At 40.4% G+C, this 25,690-nt stretch overlaps 1 long non-coding RNA gene across 1 annotated transcript; it reads left to right on the top strand.

Moving 5' to 3' along the window:
* The first annotated feature begins 12,609 nt into the window (after positions 1-12,609).
* Positions 12,610-23,669, top strand: LOC309340338. Its single transcript, XR_014155944.1, has 3 exons — positions 12,610-13,469; positions 13,742-13,883; positions 23,357-23,669. It is a non-coding gene; the product is annotated as an uncharacterized lncRNA (long non-coding RNA).
* The last annotated feature ends 2,021 nt before the right edge of the window (positions 23,670-25,690 follow it).

Raw genomic sequence — 25,690 nt, 5'->3', positions numbered from 1 at the left:
AAATATATAATTACATATTTTGGAATGAAAAAGCTGAGGACTACATCCACCCTTACATTTTATTTACAGTGATTTGATCCTTGCAAATTCTCTTAGACACTGCCTGCCTTAATGCCCAGGCCCCTCCTCTACACATTATTTATATTCTTGTCAGTATCTGCACTTGCTGATATTACCATACTACTTAAATAAGACTGGATAATATACTTATCTATGTAGTGCTGTTTAATGAATTCTGCCTCCCCGCTCCCCTTGCATTTATTTTCACCTTTTAGCTGTTCAGACACATTCTCCAAAAGCGAGGATGAGACAGTGCCGCTATATCTGAACCACATGATGATAGGAAAGCGCTCGTGCAGACATATTTTGAGAGGAATGTAAAAATAATGTAGAGGTTATTGGAGAAATGTAATGTAATGAAAGTTTGAATTTAAAAGATGTGTGATTGACGTGGGCTGGAAGCAGACATATCCAACTTTCCATAGGGTGCCTGCAGCACAGCTGCCTTTTGGCCAGTGCACTTTTTAAAACCCACTTTCACCCAGCCTTTGGAAGTAAGCTATCAACTTGGACTGCTTAATCTCAGGGGTTGTGGGTTCAAGCCCCACGTTGGGCAAAAAGATTCCTGTACTGCAGGGGGTTGGACTAGATGGCCCTTGTAATCCCTTCCAACTCTATGATTCTGTCTATTTTGAACATTGCATGGAGGGCACTGGATGGGCCCACAGAACTGGCTTTCCTATTGGTTTGCTTTTGCTACTGTAACTCATCCCTCATTCAAAGAATTCTGTAGTCAGTAGTGCCCGGGCGAAAATTGGGAAACTGTCTGGGAAAATGTCGGCAGTGTCAACAACTTTTGTGTCCAGATTTTCACTTTTTGAAATATGGCAACCCTGTTGTAATAAGCCAGTACAATTGTGAGAGTCATACATTCATACTGAAGGTGATGTTAAGGAGTTTCTTGAAAGTCATTTTTTGTTTGAATGAAATGCAGAAAACATTCTGGGGTTCTTTCTTTTTTTTTAGTTCTAAATCATGTTTTAACTTTACAGATGAAAGTCATATGCATTAAAAGTCATATAACCTGGGGTGCTCAATGTCATAAATCAATGCATATTTAATCAAAACGAATTTGCTTTTGTTTTCACGTTGCTGCATTATACTCCATCAATGTAATGAGGTCACTCTTGCACTTAATTAATTGTGCATGCTTATGCTCCCCCCGCCCCCCCCCTTTGCCTTCTGGTTATACCCGAGATTTCATATAACATTGATGGATGATCAGTACCTACTTTCCAAATGGGCCAAGCAATAAAGTTCAGTTGTAAATTGATTTTTTAAAGAGCAATTTAATTATTCTAAAATTTCAGATTAGTTGCAAGCTTTCCTCATAAAAGAACATGGATATCCTCAGGGCTAAGACTGTAAAGGTAAAGACTTTCTATGATGTTCAACACGGCCAGGAATGGCCAGTTTAAGAACCACATTATAAGCTTCACAGATCAAACTGCATCCTACCACTTTAAAGCTCAGACGCTCTAAACATTAACAGAATCTAGAAGATTTGTCAAAACTTTTCTGGAACTTATTGTATGGGATAAGAGCATGTTAAGCTCCACAAGCTGGTCAAATATCAGCTAAGAAATGACTGAGATATAGCAGATCAAAATGTTTGTGTGGGTCTTTGCAACCCCCAATTGCCACTCTAATTCACAGCAACTGATATTTGCCCAGGCATAACATAGTGCCATGAGTTTGGAGTGAGTTGTGGAGTTAAGACCCTTTTAATTCCTGGATCCAGCCTGGATTCAATTGCTGGAGTAGCCAGGCCAGTCTGGCTCAATGATCCATAGAGGAACAAAGGGAGTGGCTCTGTGCCAGAGGTCAAATGGGTGGGCCTCCCTCCACCAACTGTCTGCTAATTAGAAAGACTAAAGTCCAGAGCTGACGACTTACGTGAATTAGAAGCTGGAGACAAAAGCTGCAGGTATGAAAAGCAGAAAGAGACAGCCATGGATGATTTCTTCTGGAATCAAAGGCTGCAGCTATGGGAGAAGCAAGACCCTGATGGGGTGCTGGTGCTATGAACCTCCCCATTGCAGGCTCAGGATGTATATATGTGTAAATAAACCATTTATCATAAAGACACCACGTTCTCCATGGTGCCTCATTCACAAAAGGAAACATGGACCTTGGGTAAGCACCTGGAACCCCTCAGCGATTGGGGTGGAGTGCAACAATATATACACATGTTTTTCATGCTCATTTTAGCTGTGTTTAAAAATATGTAATGTGGTTCTTAAACAGACCAAAAATGACAGAAATTCTTATCCTTTACAGTCTTGACCTTGTTCATCTATGATGAAATCTTGGCAAATTGCTAAGTATCTAGTGTGCTAAGTAACTAGTGATAAGTTTACCAGTGCAACACAACAAACAAATTATTTAAATCCTAACCATTTAATTTTCTTTTAAAAATAAAAATACATAGATTGCAGTATGCTACGACTTCCGGAGGCAGCGCGAACGGCAATGGCTGCCCTCTGCTAACAGCGGAGAGGGAGCTCCGGTGAGAACGGGTCGTCCGCTACGGCGAAGCGGAGACCCAGACTGGAAATCCACAGGCAGCGAAAGCCTGTGGCCTCGGGACCCAGCGGGCGCCAGGAGCAACCCCCGAATCACTGAAGGAACCCCGTAAGGGGCTCCGGAACGGGGAGGGGGTAGCGGCGCTGTGGGTCGTTTCGCAACCATCGGAGTGAAGCCGCGCTGCTGCTGCCGGTGAGCGCTGACCTTTCTTCCTGAGAAAATTTTTGATTTGGAAAGTAACAACCCGTGAGTAATAACAGACCCTGTATAATTTCGGAACTTTAAAGCATTGAATTTGGCTGAAATTTGGCTGAAAGCGGAGCGACGAAAAACAGGAAGTCCGTCTTCCGCTCTCATTGAACATCAAAGCAAAGAGCTGGAGGAGTGGAGGTAAGCACCCATTGAACTTTATTTTAAGTGGAATAAGGACTTTAAGTGCTGGACTTTATGCTTTTTAGCTGTATGGTGATACCTTTCTTCTATTGGAGCTACATTTTAAGTAAGAAACCCAGGTGCTGGAGCTGCCTGAGTAACTGAGCTGTCAGTTTGCAGACTTGGATACTTTGAATCTGAACTTTGAAACAATCTGAGAGAGTTTGAACTTGTTATTTTGAAGCATTTGGATTACCAGTACGCACTATTTGAAACATTGTTGCTGTTAAATACTAAATTCTAACTCTGCTGAAACTTTTTACTGAAGGTTCCTGGACTTTGAAATTTGACTTTATTAATTTTATTGGAATTGATCTCTTCCCTAAAAACATTTTAAACTCCCCCTAGAGGATTTGGGACTTACAGCAGTGACTTTTATTTCACTTTCCTTTTCCCGGCCCTCTGTCTGACTGTTACCATCTGGGCCGTTGCTTTCTCATGGGAACAACTCAGCTTGACCTTGACTTTTAGATAACTCTGGAATGAGTGGCGCAAGAAGGAGAGGAAGAGCTAGACAAACAACTTTGACAACTTTAACCGCAGCCTCACAGACACGTAGATCATCTGTGCCTACCTTGCCTTCTGAGGAAGAAGCTGCTTCTCTGCCACGGGCAGGGGAGGGAGAAACTGAGGAATTACAATTGGAAGATATGGCCTCAGGGGCAAGTACCTCTATTTTAGAGAAAATCTTTGAAAAATTGGAATCTTTGGACAAGAGAGTGGAATCTTTGGACAAAAAGGCTGATGAGCAAACATACAAAATTGACCAAAACACAGAATGTCTAAATAGACTAACTGGACAAGTAGCACAGAATGTACAAGCAATTGGAGAATTGAAGGAGGCTACAGGGGAAAACCGGAAATTGGCTGAGGATACCAGCCAAAAACTTGGGAAATTAGAACAAGAGGTAAGGCCACTCTGCAAACAAGTAGGGGAACATCAGACCTATCTCTCTATGTTAGAACTGCGGAATAGGGAGAGTAACTTAAGGATAAGATCAGTGCCAGAAGTGGAAGAAGGCAACTTGGCTGAGTTTCTGACTAAGGAATTTTCCAAGTACTGGAAATTAGAGGAAAAGGACTTTAAAATTGTATCAGCTTTCAGGCTTGGAAGACTTATAAAGAAAGAGAAGCCCAGAGACTGTTTGATAATATTGAGGTCAAAGGAGGAAAGGGACAAGATTCTGGGCCTACACTACGGAAAGTCACTGGACATTTCGGACAAAAGAATTGAAATTTACAAGGACATTCCTAAACAACTGTTGGACCTCAGATCTGACTATTTGGAGCTGACAAGATTGTTAAGGAACAACTCAATCATCTTTAGGTGGGAATTCCCCCAAGGATTATCTTTCACTTTTAGAGGGAAGAAGATTAAAATCAGAACATTGGAAGATAGAGATAAATTTCTGAACGCATACGGAGAGGACCTTCACAAAGGAATTGATCTACTTCCAGGGCCTGAAACACCAGAGGTACCTGCACCCTTGGATCCCGAAGATCCAGCGAATAAGGTACCACCCCCAGAAAAATAACCAGATTTATTCAGGATGTCTCTACAACTTTTGAGTTGGAACATTAATGGTTGTAACATCCCGGAAAAAAGGAGGAAAATTTTTCATATATTAAAAAAAGAACAATTGGACATTATTTGCTTACAAGAAACACATGTGACTAGGCTCCACAGAAAGGTGTTAATAAATAAAAGACTTGGTCAAGAATTTATATCTTCGGACAGAGTAAAGAAGTGAGGGGTGGTGATATATGCAAAAGAGAGCCTGTCACCTAAATTTTCATTTAAAGATGAACATGGAAGAATTCTAGCAATTGAGATACAACATCAAGGAGAAAAGATTTTGATACTAGGAATTTATGCACCAAATGACGGGAAATCGGAATTTTACAAGAAGTTGCATGAGATTATGCTGGATTATCTGGACTACAACAACATCATTATGATGGGAGATATGAATGGGGTCGTATCGACTAACATGGATAAGTCACAAAGCCAAAATGTTACAAAAGACGGCAGACTACCAAAGACTTTTTTTGAAATGACAGACAATATGGACTGGATTGACATTTGGAGAACCAAGAACCCCCTGGGAAGAGAGGGAACATTCTTCTCTGAAGCCCAGCTGACTTGGACAAGAATCGACCAAATATGGATAACTAGAGGTCTGGCACCCAAGGTCAGAAAAGTGGAAATCTGCCCAAAGACCTGCTCCGACCATAATGCACTGAAGATGGACATGATACTACTGCCAACCGGTTCCTTTAGATGGAAGATGAATGACAACTTGTTTAGAGATCAGGAGATTATTAAGAAGGCCCAAAAAGCTTTGAAGGATTATTTTGAGATAAATATGAACACTACGGTGGAAAAAAGAACTATCTGGGACGCAAGCAAAGCTGTGATGAGGGGGTTCTTGATACAACAGAACGCTGTAAAGAAAAGGACACAAAATGAAAGGAAAGACAAGATCCTGCAGAAAATCAAAGAATTGGAGAAGAAGTTAAGATCAAACCCGAAGTCACAGCCGATTCTGAGAGAAATTAAACTTTACCAAGCACAATATTCTAAACTGATAAATCAGGAAATAGAGTGGAAGATTAAATTAATGAAACAAAAAACTTTTGAATCGGCGAATAAATGTGGGAAACTGCTTGCGTGGCGGTTGAAGAAGAGACAAAAATTAAATACAGTTACAAATCTAGAAATTGAAGGAAGAAACATTCAGAACCCCATGGAAATCAGAAAGTGCTTCCAGAGATATTTCAAAAAATTATATACTCAAGGGCCGCAAGACGAGGTTGAGATTAAACAATTTTTGGAAAGAAATGGACTAACAAAGTTGTCACAAAAAAACAGATCAATCCTGAATAACAAAATAACACGACAAGAGATTGAACAAGCCATTCAGAACATGCAACTGGGCAAATCTCCAGGGCCAGACGGCCTGACCTCCAAGTATTATAAGACATTAAAAGACTACTTGATCCAACCAATGATGGAGGTCTGCAACGAAATTATGGAGGGGAAGAGGGCGCCGGAATCGTGGAAGGAAGCTTTCATCACATTGATACCAAAATTGGAAACTGAAAAGACACAACTCAAGAACTATCGTCCCATTTCCCTTTTAAATGTGGATTACAAAATATTTGCAGACGTCCTGGCAAGCAGATTTAAAAGAGTTTTAAACGAGGTAATCCATAAAGACCAAGCAGGCTTTCTCCCAGGTAGACACATGTTTGCTAATACAAGGAACATTATTGACATTTTGGAACTTTTGCAAACAGACATAAATACAAAAGCAGTGTTAATTTTTATAGATGCGGAGAAGGCCTTTGATAATATCTCTTGGAAATTTATGAAGGGAAATCTAAAAGAAATGGGAGTGGGACGGGGTTTTGAGAATGGGATTGATGCAATATATTCAGAACAAAAGGCTAAATTGATAGTTAACAATGTGGTTACGGAAGAGTTTAAAATTGAAAAAGGAACACGACAAGGCTGCCCGATTTCCCCTCTGCTATTTATTTCGGTTCTGGAGGTGCTCTTGAATATGATCAGAGGGGACCGGTTGGTGGAAGGGATCCAGGTCGGAGCGAAACAATATAAACTTAAAGCCTTTGCAGATGACCTAGTTTTGACTTTGCAGGAGCCGGAATCTAGTACGAAAAGAGTATTGCAACTGATACAAGACTTTGGTCGGGTAGCGGGATTTAAATTAAATAAACAGAAAACCAAGGTGCTGGGGAAAAATTTGACAGATACAGAGTCAGAACGGTTTCAGAGGGAAACAGAACTAACTGTGGTTAAAAAAGTAAAATACCTAGGCGTGAATATAACAGCAAAAAATCTGAGTCTATTTAAGGATAATTATGAAAAATGTTGGACTGAAATTAAGAGAGACTTGGACAGTTGGACAAAATTGAAGCTTTCTCTGTTAGGCCGAATTGCTGCTATTAAGATGAATGTATTGCCAAAAATGTTGTTTTTGTTTCAAACATTACAGATTGTGGACAAGACGGAGGGCTTCCGGAAGTGGCAGAAAGATATTTCTAAATTTGTCTGGCAGGGCAAAAAGCCCAGAATTAAGTTTAAGATATTAACTGACGCGAAAGAAAGAGGGGACTTTGCCCTGCCAGACCTAAAGTTGTACTATGAAGCCGCAGCTTTCTGCTGGCTAAAAGACTGGCTACTTCTCGAAGACACTGACGTACTGGATTTGGAAGGTTTTAACAATGCTTTTGGTTGGCATGCATACTTATGGTACGACAAGGTTAAGATCAATAAGGCCTTTAAGAACCATATTGTTAGGAAAGCAGTATTTAATGTCTGGACAAAATACAAAGACTTATTGGAAAACAAGACTCCGAGGTGGCTTTCGCCTCTGGAAGCTAAGGCCCGAAAAAGACCCAATATGGAGGCCAAATGGCCAAAATATTGGGAAATATTAGAAAAAGATGGAGACAATTGGAAATTGCAGAGTTTGGAGAAAATGAAGGATAAAGTGCGAGACTGGTTACATTATGCTCAGATTAAAGAAGTCTTTAAAAATGACAAAAAGTTAGGGTTCCAGGTGGAGAAATCGAAGTTGGAAACAGAATTGTTAGAACCAAAGACTAAGGTACTATCTAGAATGTATAACTTGCTGTTAAAATGGAATACACAAGACGAAATGGTTAAATCGGCTATGATAAAGTGGGCACAGGACATTGGGCATAACATTATGTTTGAGGACTGGGAAAGGTTGTGGACCACTGGGCTGAACTTCACCGCATGTAATGCTCTGAAGGAAAATGTAATGAAAATGATATATAGATGGTACATGACCCCAGTTAAACTTGCCAAAATATACCATTCGTCTGATAATAAATGTTGGAAATGTAAAGAAAATGAAGGAACATTCTTTCACCTCTGGTGGACATGCCCTAAAGTGAAGGCCTTCTGGGAAATGATATATAATGAGTTGAAAAAGGTATTTAAGTATACCTTCACTAAGAAACCAGAGGCCTTCCTTCTGGGTATTGTCGGCCAGAAGGTGCTAAAGAAGGACCGAACATTTTTTATGTATGCAACAACAGCAGCAAGGATACTCATCGCTAAGAACTGGAAAACTCAAGATCTACCCACACTGGAAGAGTGGCAGCTGCAGCTGATGGACTATATGCAACTGGCCGAGATGACTGGCAGAATCCGAGACCTGGGAGAAGAGAGGATTGAGGAAGACTGGAAGAAATTTAAGACGTATTTACAAAAACATTGTAATTTGGTTGAATGTTAAGAAGGATGCTAGATTATAAAAAATTGGCCACCACTAAATTAGACTGGAATTTGATGATAAGTGAGATTAAAGAAAACATAAACCTTTTGGAGAATTGCTAGATTATATTTAAATGAGTGGATATAAGATCGTAAACAAGTTGATAATTTGCTTGGAAAAACCTTTTAACGATGTAAATGGGAGCGGGAGACGTGAGGGAGTCCAAAGAAGTGATGAAACCACGTTATGATATAAGTAAGGTTGTTTATTATTTGTGCATTTGTATCCAAAAATTTTTTAATAAATATTTATATATATATATATATAAAGATTGCAGTATGCTATCTTACGATGAACTGTGGCCAGGCATTACTCCTCACTAATGACAGACAAGCTATTAAGCAGAGCTGATGTTTTGTGATTTTAAAAGGGCAGTTTATTCAGTCCTACAGCTTAGTAGCCAAATCTGTCCAAAATAGCTAAAGCTACATATCACAAAACACATAAGATGACATATCAAGGTAACGACAGCAAAATTGTAAATTCAAACTCTGCCTCTATCTGCCCACAACTCTCCCTCAAAAGTCTTCCTAAATGAAAGTGTTTCAACTTGTTGGCAACAGTAGAAAGATGGAGCCCAACGTACCTCTCAGGAGTCCCCAAGGACAGTGCCATAACTCTGTGGTATGCCCCACAGAGGAACTTACGGTCTTCAAATAAAAACACGTTGAAGGTCCCAGGCCACAGAGAGGTTAGGCTGGCCTCAACTAGAGCCAGGGCTTTTTCGGCTGCGGCTCCAACCTGGTGGAACGCTCTGTCACAAGAGACAAGGGCCCTGCAGGACTTGACATCTTTCCGCAGGGCCTGCAAGACAGAGCTGTTCCACCTGGCCTTTGGTCAGGGCGCAGCCTGACTCCCTCCTTTGGCAATCTTTACAAAACTTTAGTTTATGGTTGCCATCAATTTTGATTTTAATTAATTTTTATAATGTTTTTATAATGTTGTACTGTTTTAGTGTTGTTAGCCGCCCTGAGCCCGGCTTCAGCTGGGGAGGGTGGGATATAAATAAAATTTATTATTATTATTATTATTATTATTATTATTATTATTATTATTAAAAGCAGCAGCAGCAAGCCCAAAACAAAGGTTCTCACAGTACAGAGAGGTTTGTTTTTCCTTTTTTGAAAAAGGCTAAAACACAAGATAATGAAAGGTCTGCTCATGCATTTAAGCTCTAAAATGAATTTGGGGGCTTTGGAACAACCCTCCATTCTGAGGTGCCATGTGGTGGTCTTGAAGTTCCTTTAGGCAATGCAGCTTTTGCTATTCAGAGCAAGACAAAACACAGCATGTGGTGGGCTCTGTGGAGTCTATGTTGAAAGGCAGCTGCAATCTGTTTCCCTGCAAACAGATGAAATAGGCACTGGCACACTGTCAGTATAATTCCTGGATGGATAGTTCTCCTTACCAGGAGACCAACTAGTATATAGCATACTATCTAACCTGAATTGTATTACAGCACCTTCAAATTGGGATGTCTCCATTGGTTAGCTAGTTTTAGTGCACTTTAAAGTTCATAATACTTTGAGATTTACCCATTATGATTTCAGATTTGAAGGTTAGAATTGTACTTATTAGAACCACTTTTCTAGAACTGTCTCCTCTTCCCAAGCCATAGTCTATCCTAGTTAAAGAAACAAAACTATAAAGCAGGGGTCAGCAAAAAAAAATTAGCCGCTGGCCGGTCCACTGTCCCTCAGACCTTGTTGTAGGCCAGAGAAGCTGCACTGGGGGGGGGGGGGGAGCTGGAATAAGAGGCAAGGGGGCAAGTAGTCGTCCCCCCCCCCAGCCACTGCGCTTACCTTCCCAGGGGCTGCCACCACAGCTGCTGCTGCTGCTTCTCGTGGGTAGGCAGAGCAAGCTCGTCTGCTCCGCTCTCTGGCCCACAGGAGCACCAGGGAGGAGGAGGAGGAGGAGGAGGAGGAGGAGGAGGAGGAGGAGGAGGGAAGATGAGCAGTGCAAAAGGGCTGGCTCCAGAGAGGGGCTGCTTAAAATGGTGCTCAGCCAGCTCAGCCCAGCCCCCTTCCTCCTCTAGGCAGGGCAAGGAGAAGCCAGGAGGAGGGAGGGAAGAGGCATCACCACGGTGTGTGTGAGGGGGGAATGGAATGGCACAGGGGGGGGGGGGAAATGGTGCAGCCTGAACGAACAGAATCCCCACACTGGTTCACGGACAGTCCGTGGGCAGGATCCTGAAGGCAGTTGGGCCTGATCCGGCCCGCAGCCCCTAGTTTGCTGACCCCTGTTATAAAGGATCCTTTCAATCACATCTCTTTTCATCTCATTAATTAAATTTCTTTTTGTTCTCAAACAAAACATGAGGAAGACAATGGTCATATTTATTTTTTTAAAATCAGAGGCATTTTTAAAAATGTGGAGACAGCGGCCACCAGCAGCACACAAGATGTGGTGCATGGAGGCGGCCACAGAGACGGTGCATGGAGGTGGCTGGTGTGGTGGCATGCATGGCAGAGGCTGCAGAGGTGGTGGTGGCCAGCTGCAGTGGGTGGTGTGTGGAGGCAGCTGCAAAGGTGGTATGCAGCTACAACATGCAGCCACTGCGGCGGCCGGGGGGGGGGGGAGGCTGGGCACTCACAACAAAAAAAAATTGGAGCCTGGGCACCCAGAGCACTGGGGAGATGGTGCCTATGGATCGCTCTGTGCTAGCCTTTCATCCAAAGTTCATCACAGTGCAAGAAACGGAACTGTAAGTTTTTCGCATGGTAAACCTACATGCTACAAGAAGCATACGCCTTGTCACCAACAATGGAGAATAAGAGATAACTGCGCACAGAGGGTCCTGTTAGGTCCTTATGTCAGGAATAGCATTTTAAAAGATCAGTATTATTCCCATGGAACTTTAAGCATAGGTTACTTAGCTTGCAATTCTATACCACCTACTTACTTGGGAGTAAGCCTCATTAGTAGAACTTATTTCTATGCAGTTTGCCTCTTTTCCTTGGTGGGATAGAGCAAAAAACTTTAGTTTGGTACATTTTGATCAGATAAATGCAACACCTAACAATTACTTTACTTTAATGTGTCTTCTGAAGAGCTACTCCTAGCCATTTCATACCATCCTAGCCTGACACCCTTTAATTCTGTTGCATTAGATGTATGGCACTGATGTAGTAAGTGAAGGATGTCATTGTACTGACAATGGAATAAAATGAGGGATTATTATAGCAGGAAGCATTACAAAGCAAATTTGGTTGTAAATTATTTCTGATTATCTTTATCAAGGTGTAGAGCTGACATACTTAAGGAGATATTTCAGTTCTTGTTATCTTATTACTGGTCCTTTGCGAAAATGAATCTAATGTTCATAGAAGATTAAGTTCTAAATGATAGTATTAGAATCCGCTTATCTTATTTTCCTTCAGTCACCTTCGGATCTCCTAAAAGGCAAATGCTGCATTGCTGCTGGCTTTCAAACAGGCTTCAGGTGCCATTTTAAGTAGACATGACCTGTAAGCTGGTTTGTAAATTTAAATTATGTCTAATGTAAAAGATAGGAGGAATCTCTTAGAATGGTAGTCAATGACTTCTGCAACAATTAAAGAGAAAGACATTTGTGACATTGGTGGAGTTGCTGTTATTTGGTTAACAATACTAGTCAAGCTGCTTAGAATTCATTGTCATAACTTCATTGCAAATTGGAACGCTGAGTGAAGCAGTGAGCTGTTAATGCCCTTTGGAACTCAAAAGGACAAGCTTCAGAAAGAGCAAGAGAATGCTCAGCTGATTTTTGTGACTCTGTAATGGTGCCCTTTGGTAATCTTTTTACTTTTATTTGTATTTTTTATATCACATCTTCATACTTCTCAAAATTTTGTGGGTGAAAATGGGGGGAGAGCATGTTTAATTATAAAATTTACGCTCAGGATTTGTTCCCACCAGACTTTCCCATTGCTGAAAGTTGCTTCTTTTGCTCTCTACATAGCATGCATTTACTTTTCAACAATGTGTCCTGAACAGAGAGGGTGGCTTTCAACCAAGTTTTACTCAGAGTAGACCTGCTGAAATTAATCAACATGACTCTGGGGGCAATCCTATGGCAAGGTCTGTTGGGATGGGCAACTTAGGATGCAGCAACTTTCTGGCTTAGTCAGGGTTAAGTCACCAGCCCGGGCTCAGCCAAAGATACTCCCCAGTAATTTACTCACCCCAACTGAAGCTGGCTGAAGGGTTGTTCCAGAGGTGTAATATGGTGGGACCGGGGGGGGGGGGGGACGACTTAGGCTGGATCATGTGACCTGGCAACCTGACATAATACACAATTTTAAAGGCTTGCTTTTCCTCTGCCAGCTTTAGGCAGCAGTAGCCCCAGAACTGAATGGGGTTTAGATCCAGTTTCAGCTTACATTGCAACAATGCCTGGAGGGCACCAGGTTGGAAAAGGATGACATTGGGCTTTTGCCTACAAGATCGTACTTTGACTTATGCTCAGTTTCTTTTCACGATAACCTTTAAGTTTACTTACCCATCAATTTCCCCCTATCTTGTTCTTGCTAAATTTCACAGCCAAATTTCACAGCTAATTTTTGGATTTTTAGCTTAGCCCAAAAACTGGCTACACCATCTGTGACATAGATAAATATGCCACCTGCTCTTTGTTTTTTGTTCAGAGATGTTGGATAGCATTGGACTATGAAATCCTATTTGTTATGGCTCCATTCTGATCTTGGACCATTCAATATCTATCAGCATGGACTTCTTCAACCAACTGGTGTCCACATTATTGTAGGGTTTTTCTTCCCTAGCTTCTTGGTTTTGTGTTTTAAAGCTCATTACTCGGAGGTAAGCCCTTGTGGGTTCAGTGGGGTTGGCTTCCTAGCAAGTGTGCCCATGATTACAGCCTAAGTCAGTTATGGATTTGTCTCATCTTGAGAACACTGTATGGAATACATATCCTAATGTTATACGGTACTTTTCTGTCTCTATGTGTCCTTACTCCTGTTTCCTTCTAATCAGCTATGTAATACTGCCCACTGGGAAATGAGAAATGAGACAAATATTTATCAGTTTCCAGGACAGAACTACGCAGTTCAAGGACTTTCGAAGGGAATGTCTTAGAACCGCAGTGTTGAGCTGAATAGAAGTGACTCTCTTGCAACTCACTGAGTAAGTTTTGCTTACCTTAACAATATAGAGGTATCAGCCTGTGACAGGGAGCAAATCAGGGATCAGCCATGACTGGCACTAAAGTTAATTTTAAAATAGACTTAGAAAATTAACTTATTAAATATTAAGGGTCAGTATTATAATGGCTTTAAAAGATCAGGATCTATTTCATGTCAATTCAAAGTGGTGATTTATTTGTGATGGCTGATGAAAGGTTAAAGTCACAGTAGTTTGAAAGATCGTTTCAACCTTTATTTCAATGTTGTCTCCAGGGAGATATAAAAATGTATGTAGGAGGAAGATTGCAGCAGAGCAGTGGAAAAATAGTCTGCCAGGAGGAGTGGAGGTTTCAAAGGCTTGCTAGTGAGACAGTTAACCTATCACCCCTGGGTTTTCTGTTCAAAACCCACTCAGGTCAATAGAAATCAGACATTATTCTTCAGTTCTTTTCCATCATACCACACTCTCAAGGCAATCTGTCCTCCCATTTAAGTCCATGGGCTGCTTTTGTGTCCTGCTGGGCACCCAGTGCCTCTGGAAAGTTCAAACAGCTACAACTTTTGCCTTTGTTAAAGTGACCCATGTGGTCCTGCCATCCATACCTGATAAGAACATATTTTTATACTTGAAAATATATCCATACCCACTGACACCTGAAAGTAACTGTTGTGACTGCTGTATGCATTGACAGTTCCAGCTGAGACCCAGGACCACTGACTCAAACTTCGCACCAGTCTGTGGACTGGTCCAAATTACCACGGCAAATTACGAACACAAAGCTATTCCTGTAAGTGCTTCCTGTCTAAGAAATGGTAACATGAGAAATAGAAAAAGTTTAGGGAAGCTTTTAATGTTTGATGGATTATTGTATTTTAATATTTTGTTAGAAGCCGCCCAGAGTGGCTGGGGAAGTCCAGCCAGACGGGTGGGGTATAAATAATAATTTATTATTATTATTATTATTATTATTATTATTATTATTATTATTATAGCATGTTAGTGCAAAAAAGTAATTTGTAGGCATGGAGTCACATTTCTGTGTGGATTAATACACAACAAACCCCACTTCCCTCATTGTAGTCAATAATAATAATAATAATAATAATAATAATAATAATAATAATATTTATACCCCACCTATCTTGCTGGGTTTCCCCAGCCACTCTGGGCAGCTTCCAACAAAATATTGAAAATACATTAAAACAGCAGTCATTAAAAACTTCCCTAAACAGGGCTGCCTTCAGATGTCTTCTAAAAGTCAGATAGCTGTTTAAAAGGTTGTGGCCTGTTTCAGCCACACTTGGGTCTTGTGTGTTATTCACTGCCTTCCTCAGTGCCTTCATGGGTGGTTTGGACAGTGCAAAAAGCCAACAAACAGGAAAACAGTTTTCTTCCTTGAACTAAGCCTAGTTCAACTTAACTCATTTCCCAGAATCATTATGCTGTATCTATTCCTTTTTTTAAATATATATATATATATATATATATATATATATATATATATATATTAAGCTTTTAGAAAAAAGAGAACACATAACAACAAGAATAATAAAGAAAAACAAACATAATCAACAATACACTTAGAAAAGAAGAGATAAAAAACAAAAAAAGTACAGAAAAAAATTACACCAATCAGGTTAACAAAAAATAAAAACACCAACTTTTATATTCATACTTAATTAACCTTCTTTCTTGACTTCCTCGCGCCTCCCTTTTTTGTGTTCCTCTTTGTTCAATCAGGTACAGCAAATCCTTACCCTCTTTCAAGCCTCATTTCAAATTATTAAGATCCCTTCTATTATGTCTCCGATCTTTCCCCCTTATATTTAAACACCCTTAACATATTATTTGCTTTTGACATAATATAACTTTTGCCTTTCACCCTTTTTCTATTACATTTTTGCATATTTTTAACACTATAACACTAATGCCATCTTATTTTTATATCCAACCTCATTTTAACATTCATAAACTTTGCAGTATTTCTGCAGATAGTTCTTGAACTTCTTCCAGTCCTCTTCCACTACTTCTTCTCCCAGGTCTCGGATTCTGCCAGTCATTTCTGCCAATTCCATATAGTCTATTATTTGCATCTGCCATTCTTCCAAGGTGGGCAAATCTTGTGTCTTCCAGTACTTTGCGATGAGTATTCTTGCTGCTGTTGTCGCATACATAAAAAACGTTCTATCTTTCTTTAACACCAATTGGCCGACTATGCCCAAAAGAAAAGCCTCTGGTTTCTTAAGGAAGGTATATTTAAATACCTTTTTCAGTTCATTATATATCATCTCCCAGAAAGCCTTAATCTTCGGGCACGTCCACCAAAGGTGAAAGAATGTATCCTCAGTTTCTTTACATTTCCAACATTTGTTATCAGGCAGGTGATAAATTTTAGCAAGCTTGACTGGGGTCATGTACCACCTATAAATCATTTTCATAATATTCTCTCTTAAGGCATTACATGCCGTAAACTTCATACCGGTGGTCCACAACTTTTCCCAGTCAGCAAACAAAATGTTGTGACCTATGTCCTGTGCCCATTTAATCATGGCTGATTTAACTGTTTCATCCTGAGTATTCCATTTCAACAGCAAGTATTCCATTTCAACATTCTTGAAATAATCTTGGTTTTAGGTTCTAACAGTTCTGTTTCCAGTTTCGATTTTTCCACCTGGAAGCCCAATTTTTTATCCAGATTGTAGGCCTCTCTTATTTGACAATAATGAAGCCAATCTCGCACTTTATCTTTTAGTTTCTCAAAATTCTACAATTTCATTTTGTCTCCTTCCTGTTCTAATATCTCCCAATATTTCGGCCATTTGGCCTCCATATTGAGTTTTTTCAGAGCCTTTGCCTCCATGGGTGACAACCACCTTGGGGTCTTATTTTCCATCCTTTTTTGTTTCATTTTCATTTTACTTTTAATTTGTATACCACCTTTCCATATTACTATGCACAAGGCTGTTTACAAGCTGAAGAAACAACAAACAAAATACACAACAAAGATCACATATGTTATAACAATTTGATCCAATACAAAAAGTCCTAATAAAAAAATAACTTTAAAATAAACAACTGATATCAAATAAAGGTATATTCAACAATCCATTAGAGTATAATAGTACACAATAAAATTAAATATCATAAAATAATAATTAAACAGACAATAACAATTACTGTACAATAAATAATTACTAAACTATAATAAATAAAAATAACAGTAAGTCACAATGCATAAAATACCACAATACATGCAAACTCATGTAAAAGGATCAAACTGAGAAACAAAGACACACACAACTTATAAATTTATTAGCCCCCCCCCCCCCCAAGATATCCCTGAACTCTTCTATCTTTCTAGCTGCTTCTGCTGTTCCTGAAGTCATGATCTGGGAAGTGTTCCTAGCTAGGGCTGCAAGGTGGAGCAAGGCAGGTGGAAAATGCCATGGCCTGATGACCAGCACAAAGTCTCTTTCCCCTCACCCCATTAGCGGCAGCTGCCATTACTCTGGAGAAAGAAGTAGGGCAAATTCTTACAGAACACAATGTGTGGTGAACTAGGCATTTGCACTGGCTGCAGTGAGGTCTCCCTGTTAAGACATGTATTACTGGAGACGAAAAAGAATGCTTACTAATTGTAGATCATGTTTACATTCAACTATAATCTTCCTTCCGAATTAGATTAGTTGCATTCATATCATCACACATCCTTAGAGCATAAATTCTGTAAATGCTCATCATCAATTCTGTTTCCTTCTTTTAACACTTGGTGGGTGGTTTGCAGTGTACAAGCTGACAATTAAAGTCAGTTCTATTTCACAATTCACACCCTGTGTCAGTTCACTGCAACTCTCTGTGAATACTTTCGCTCGTGATTAAGTCAAAATGTTGTTGAACTTCCTTTGGTCTATCAAGGTTATTTCAGTTCTTGTTTTCAAGTCTACAAATTACTTTTCCAGCCATGATGATCTTTTAGATTATCAACCCAGATTGTTTAGCCTGACTTGTCATAATGGCTTGCAGGAAAGCCAAAAGTTTTACAACCAAGATGTAGAGAATGTGCAGTACTTCTTTGAGAAGGTTGCATTGATTTCAAACTTACAGAAGAGCACAGTGGAAAATACACTATTAAGGATCTGGCTATTGGAGCCCTAAATGACTTTGGCCCAGGGAACACAAAGGGTCACATCTGTCCATATAATTGCTTAGATGAGGTTCAGGGGTCCTGCTCTGTGTTTACACCTGAGAAGTGACTGTGGCCTGGTTTGTTTGTCATGGGTAAGCTGAACTATGGCTTGCCAGGACCAAGTGCATGTGTAGCTCCTGGAGAGGAGCTTATACCTGCTTTGATCCTCTCCTGTCCTTTTAGCTCAGTGTAGTGCAGCAGCTAAGCCCAAATTTTCTGTTGGCTACAGCTTGTGGTTAAGGAGGAGAGAGTTTAACTATGATTCTTCTTTTGGATGATGTGCTAAGCAAAACCTTTACTTAGCTGCCATGCCACACTAAGCTACAAGAACCAAAGGAGTTAAACAGAGGAGCAAAACAGCAGCAATCTGCTACTGGGGAGCCAGCACAATAGCACATTCCCCCTGAGCCATGATTTCACTTAGGGTTACATGCAGACTCAACCAAGGTTCTAGAATTCTCCATTCAGGAGGGTTGCCTGCTTCCTCTCTCTTGTGGCCGCTAGCAGAACATAAAGACTCTCTCATCTCAGAGATCATTTGCTGCCATGGCAATTCAATTGTCTATTTCCAGCTGCTAATTTTAAAAATAGTATTTTAGGGTCATTATCTTTATGCTATGTTTCTAAACTGTCACTTTAAGATTGTAAAGGTTTTTAAAATTAGTTAATTATTCCATTGGCCACTGTGTTTTATTTAGAAAAATGGAGTGACATTCAATGATAGTAATACTCAGAGTAGATCCTCTGAAATAAGTATACTTAAGTTCATTAATTTCAGTGGGTCTACTCTGAGTATGACTTAGTTGGACATCACCCATGGAATTAGTATGAATAAATCAAAAGCCTTTTACATGGAAGTCCTCTGCGTCTTGTCTGAAATAATACACAGTCCAGCCAAAGCTTCCCATTGTGAATATTCTGATCGTGTGTTCTTCTCTCATTTTAACAAGTTACTGAATTAATCAAATAAAGTTCTGTAAAAGGATTTTCAGAAGATTCTATTACTGACAGTTTTTAGGATTACAGTCATACCTCCAGTTGTGAACATGATCCATGCGGGAGGCACGTTCACAACCCACAGCGTTCGTAGCCTGAAACGCTGCGTCTGCGCACACACATGATGCAATTCAGTGCTTCTGTGCATGCACATGACGTCATTTTGCGCTTCTGTGCATGTGCGAGCACCAAAACCTGGAAATAACCTGTTCCGGTACTTCCAGGTTCTGCGCGGTCCACAACCCAAAAACTTGCAACTTGCAGCGTTTGTAACCCGAGGTATGACTGTAATTTTAATTGATTTTATCTGCTATATGCTTTTGGTAATTTCTATGTACACTTCTTAGAAACTTGGATGCTTAACTAGCATATAAACAGCTGAAATAACAAATAACTGCTGATCATTGCAGTTAACATTGGCCAAGAGGTAACAAAGAACTGTAGCCAAAGCACCAGATATGGAATCTGCAGACACACCTGTCATACAAATCTTTTGCCTCCATCCATATCGGATTCTAAGTATGAAGGGGGGGGGGGATCATGCCAGATTAATATTCCATCACAACTGTGAAGTGACCATTGGCAGGAACAGCTGATCTGCAGGAAACGGTCTCTCCCAATGTGCTTGTGCCATCTGGGAGCTCTTTTGCTCTTGTCCTGAAAGTGAATATTAAAGTGCACGCTGAAGAGTTTGACACAGAACCATAGAGACATCTCAGAATTGTGGACTGAGTAGATGCCTCTTGAGTTACAATAATTCTGTGTCCTTTTTGTCTTTCTGTGTATGCACAGATTTATCTATTTCATGCCAAGCAGTATTTGTGGCTTTTGACGAGAATGGCACTTGCAGCTGCCCATCCAGTTGGTAACTTGGTCAACCTGTCTGGAATATATTGAAGCTAGAAGAAACTCCCCCCAAATCTGCAAAATGAAATGTGAAAGCTTTCGATAATGTGGCCAACGACGCATGACTGTGTGAACCAGCCATTTGCATGACAGTCATTGAAAAGAAAAAAATGAATGTAGTATATAGCAGGCATGTCCAGCTCCCTGAGATCTACTCCCAGTATAAAAAACTGACAGTGATCTACCCACCCTTTGTCCCATTCCATTTCCCAGCTCCATCATTTGAGTTATCAAAACAAAAAACCCACTTCATCCTTCACTTATTATCATTGGGTCTCACTACAACAAGGGACGCGGGTGGCACTGTGGTCTAAACCACTGAGCCTCTTGGGCTTGCTGATCAGAAGGTTGGTGGTTCGAATCCCCACAACGGGGTGAGTTCCTGTCGCTCTGTCCCAGCTCCTGCCAACCTAGCAGTTCGAAAGCATACCAAAAAGTGCAAGTAGATAAATAGGTGGGAAGGTAAACGGCATTTCCGTGCTCTGCTCTTGTTCGCCAGAAGTGGCTTAGTCGTGCTGGGCACATGACCTAGAAAAACTGTCTGCGGACAAAGGCTGGCTCCCTCGGCCAGTAAAGCAAAATGAGTGCCGCAACCTCAGAGTCGTCTGCGACTGGACTTAACTGTCAGGGGTCCTTTACCTTTACAACAAGGGAAGATGGATTGGTGGGGGGGGGGAGTTCACATGCCATTGGAACAAGTGGGTGATCTGGTGTGAAGTAACTATCCAGCACCTGGCAGGTAAAATTGTGGGTGCCACCCCCAGTGCCACAAGAACATGGCAGAGATTGAGACTTCCTACCAAAGTGATTTCCCCCTCTGCAAAAAGATGTGAGATTTAAAGCTTCTAGTGTTCCTAGACATTTAAAGACTTTCTTCCCAGACAAGATGGCTCTATACAAACCTTTACCTACACAGTTCAAAAACAGGCACTGTTCTCCTTATTTTAACCTTTATTTATAAAATATATTCTTATATGATAATAAAACAGGATAGATCAAATGTCAGTAGTCCATGAAAATGTAGAACATTGCCTTCTGTGTTAAATCCCAGTATCTATTTTGAAAGCCAGCAGAACATGGGGTTGGGGGTGGGGGGCAGAGGGAGATCTTCTCTTTATCCCCCCCTCCCCACCATTATAGAGCTCAAAGTCTTGGTTATTATCACACTTGGAAATCCAAGCATATCAAGGTCAAGCTGAGCTGCTGTTTTTCAAAACAAGCTCTGAGATAACATCCAGATGGAAAAGTGTCTACAAAAAGCATTCCCATAAAATTCACACTCTTCACTTGTTCACAAACTGCCCTCCTTGCATGCTTTAGTTTTCTGCTAAGTGGCTAAATACAAGGAGGTCCCTCATGCATCTGGGATCTATTTCAGCTGTTGATATCTCCACCATGATCCAACAGCCAGTCCAGAGGCAGTGCATTGAGTCCCATGGCTCACAGATTGGACAGATCTTTAGGTGAGATGGGGTTGTGCTGCTCTTGTGCTAGCATTCCCAACTGGCATTGCAAGACATTGAAGACAGGTGCACCAGAACATGGTAAGTCAGTGTGGAACTCTGAAAAAAGGGATATTATGTGAAGGAAGCTCATAATTAGTGGCTCAAATAAAACTTGAGCATAGTGGGATCCAATCATTACTATTTATTTATTTATTTATTTATTTATTTATTTATTTAATTTGTATACTGCCCTTCATCCATGGATCTCTGGGCAGTTAACAGCAGAAATATACAAGATGAAAACAATATATATATCTATATATCTATCTCTCTCTATATATATATACAGTTGTACCTCGGAGGTCTGTACTTAACCTGAAACTGTTTTTAACCTGAAGCACCACTTTAGTTAATGGGGCCTCCTGCTGCTGCCGCGCCGCTGGAGCACAATTTCTGTTCTCATCCTGAAGCAAAGTTCTTAACCTGAAGCACTATTTCTGGGTTGGCGGAGTCTGTAACCTGAAGCGTATGTAATCTGAAGTGTTTTAAATGCTTTAAATGTAACCTGAAGCATATGTAATCTGAAGTGCTTTAAATGAATGGAGCGTGTTGTAGACGTACTCTCTCTTCCAGCCTAGAATGTGGTTGAGTTGTTGCAGGAATCTAAGTCACTGCATGAAACAGAGGCAACACTTTTAAAAAAAGATAACAAAAAGGGGGAAAGAACCAATTATCCACCTTGTATTAAGGTAGGAGACCCTCAGAAAGGCCTGAATCAATCTTTGGGACATGGGTGTAGCCAAGGAGGGGCAGGGGGGCAGCTGCCCCCAATATATAAAAATCAATAAAAATCTGAGGTTCTGCTTCCCCCTAACAAAAGCCTGCCACCCCCCACAAAAGTCCTGTCTACGCCATGCTTTAGGAGGCATTTTAGCCCCACTTCAGCCCAGCTTTCATTCATCAGCCTCTGCTTTAGCCAGCCATCTCCTGAGCTCCCTTCTCACTCAGCTTCCTATAACATCTTTGATCTGCTTTTCCTTCCCCTCTTGCCTCTGATCCCCTTGGCTTGCTGCCAGGAGCTGGTGGCATCCACCGCCCTCCATAAATTACAGTTCCTTCAGTCCTACCACACTGACCTCTCATTTCTGTCACAAAAGTTGCACTGTTAGCTGATTGTCTGACAGACCCTTCTCAATGAACCGCTAAGATGTTTGTGAACACACCATTAGATCCATGGCTGGCCCTGCCCTGAGGCAGAGTGAGGTGCTCACTGCACAAAGCAAATGTTAGGGGTGGCAAATTTTGTCCACAGGCTAAGGCTGAGTGTGAAGATCTCAGAGCGGATGCCCTCTTGAGAGGCTGGCAGGCAGCAGAGAGGTGATGGGGTCTCTAACACGACTCACTTGTTTTCCTTTCCTGCTTCATTAGTAGTAAAACTTGGGCAGGACACATCATTAGATTAGATTTACACTGATGATGCAGTTTATTTCATCCCTTTTATAAAAAATAAAATAAAAGAGAAACCAAACACATCAACATCAAGTCAATAATACATAGTTCTCCATTTATAAGCTTTTCAAAAAAAGAAACAGGATAATACTCCCCTGGTGTCTGTATAATAAAATGTAACAGCACAAGCACACCAGACTGGTAACCATTACATGTTTCTTTTAGTGCCACTGTTAAAGAGCTCCTTTCTTTCTTTGTTAAGCAATTTCTATGACATGCTTGTGCTGTGTCCATCCACTTGCTATTGTGGGTTTACAGGGATTTCTAATAAACTCAAAAGCCCCAACAAAGGAAGAAGAGTGCTTGCTACAGTGGCACGTGCTCAAATGCTTATGGCCTCTACTGCATATAACACAATAACTTCATTCAATGCCAAATCCTAGATATCATTGAATTCTCATTTTTATTTCATATATCACCATCTACCTGAACTGCAAACGCCGCCACCTCAGCATCAGAAATGAGAGACCGTTGCTTGAACTTTTGTATATGTTTGCTCTAATTCAGAGACAATGATGCGTGTGTGTAAGAGAGATGGAGTAAAACACGGTTCAGAAACTGCAAGGACAAATTTCTAGTGCCTGCATAACTCCATTGAGTTGAGTCTGAATTGTCTCATATTTTGTTCCAAATTTATGTCCAGCTCTGCTATTTTAAAGATTCAGTTGTTCTGCCACTATTCAACTTTTCACAACCTTGGAAAAGATATTTGTGCCTATTTGTTTATTTTCCCTTCTCTTGCTCTCAGTCTTAATTGATTTCACTAACTCTCAGCAACAACATAGTGTTGCCAAATCAGATTGGCTTTATAAAATGATGACTTTGGCACCTAGTTTTCCTATAAGATTCCAGATTGGCTGGGATTATGTAAGCAAATACTCCCGGAGGGTGAAAGAAGCATCAGTCAGGTGTGTGGAGTGCCCCTCAAGCCAGAGGAGTCGGCAGCATTTAGCAGGATTTTTTAAAAAGGTAAACATTCACATAAAGTATTTTTCAGAAACATTTCACCATTTTCTACATGCAGATAAAAACTGGGCAATATTCACTGCATTGCTTATTATCTCCTTTCACAAGGGTCTTGCAGTGGAATTCCAAACAGAAGACTTTTTTTATATATAATACAGAGTAGATAGCATATGTGACAAAGGAAGTTTAAAAAATGGATTACTTAAATGGTTATGTCAGAATTGAGGAAAAAGCAGTTTTCAACACTGATATTGTACCTGGCTTGCAAGAGATATTTCAGGAGATATAAAAGATTTAAATAATGGATTCTTGGCACATTTAGTTCTAATGTTTCAGTATAAAAAGCCCTTTAAGCTCTCAGCATCAACCAAGGAAGTGTTTCCTAATGGGATAAGTTTGTTTCAGCCAATTTCTGTTTCACCATATTGCAAAATATTTTGGTGAACTCTTCTAAACCTTTAAAAATACTCTTCAGCTTCTACTCAATACAAAACAGGGAGAGGAATGTGAAACCAAACATTTAGATATTCTACAGTTAGTGTCAGGTTGTTCCAAGGAAAAGGCAGGAAATTGACATTTATTAAAATAGTTATAAAAAAAATAGGTGACAGCCAGTGTTTGTCAGAGTAGGCCCATTGACTTGGATATAATCCTACAAGAAGGATATGCTGTGCATTAAGAAATAAGTATACTTTTCCTTCTCTGTACTAGAAGAACCAAGCCATATTGTATCACTTTATAATAAACTGGAATGGGATGATTATTTTAGGTTTATGGTATTTTGGGAGCTGATAGTCCTTAACAACATATTTAAAATATTGCTGATTCTGTAGAAACTGTCATAGAATCAGCATTTGATTGAGATTAGAAAAAGCAAGCAAGGACAATTTGAAGGAGCTATCAGTCACCAAAACATTGCCTCAGTTATAGCATATGAGATCATTAACATCTCAGATTTCCATCTTTTTACAGGCAACCTGTGTTCATTAAAACTATAAAGCTTAGTAAAGACTTTGACACCTGTAGGCAATCATCACTTGATAGCTGCCTGACTTCTTACCAGACAACTGTAAAAACAACAACAACAATACCCATCTTATATATGATTGTGGGTTGGCAAAGGTCTTCTAGATAGCAATGGTTTGGCAAATTTATTCTACTGTGGTTTTGGAGAGGGAGAATGTAAGTAAAGGAGTGCTTGCTGAAGGCTGTATTATGTGGTTTTACCTACTTGCATCTTAGATCCAAAATAGATGGGGAATTAATTGCAGCTGGTAATAATTAAAGACTCCAGTGGAGCCAAGGGGGAAATGCATATAGCTTAAAAATTTTTTTTTATTATTATTATTATTATTATTTTGCAGTTGTCAAAAGTGTTGGCTTGTGTTCTACTGGAGTTTTCTTGATTAATGTATTGCAGCATTTAACAGAGTCCCCCTTTCCCAAGCAGCAGGAAGGTTCATGACAGCTATTTATAGGACCGTTCTCTAGAGGGGAGTAAGTACTGGATCCTTTTATGCTTCTGTTATATCTCTTAATTTTCAAAGATACAAACTGAGCATAGGAGAGCAATCAAACATTAGGAGTAAAAGCATCTTTCAATGCATCAGGATCAGTTCCTCAAAAGTAAAAGACACCCAGTCCCCCAAAGCTGGATACCTTTGAACTGAGCTTCAGAAAGTCACCCTATTTTGTCCAAATTCCAATTGCTCAGTTCTCCTTCATCCCCTACCCAACCAGGGTAGCTTCAGTAAGTAGTCGCTATCAGCCATCAAGAGCCATCAAACTCTTCGGGTTGACGCAGAAGTACTGCTGGCACACGTGATCTCAAATGTGGGGCAGCAGCTAGCTCCACATTTTCCAGTTGGCACTCTTGCATATCATTTGGTGTGTGCCTGAAGAAAATGTGTGGGAATCCAGGTTTTGAATTATGTTGGTACAGTCATCCCTCAGGTTGCGAACGCTGCGGGTTGCGCGTTTTCGGGTTATGTACCGCGCTGAACCCGGAAATACCGGAACGGGTTACTTCTGGGTTTCGGCGCATGCGTAGAAGTGCTGAATCATGTCATGCAAGTGCGCAGATGCGGAGCTGCAGGTTGTGAACGCTGCGGGTTGCGAACGTGCCTCTTGCACGGATCACGTTTGCAACCTGAGGTATGACTGTATATAAATGCCAGTGAGTTTTAGAAATTTTGATTCCATGCCCATCACAG

Source organism: Podarcis erhardii (genome assembly GCF_964252035.2).
Source record: "Podarcis erhardii genome assembly, chromosome: 4".
NCBI lineage: Eukaryota > Metazoa > Chordata > Lepidosauria > Squamata > Lacertidae > Podarcis > Podarcis erhardii.
This window is presented reverse-complemented; position numbering and strand designations above follow the sequence as displayed.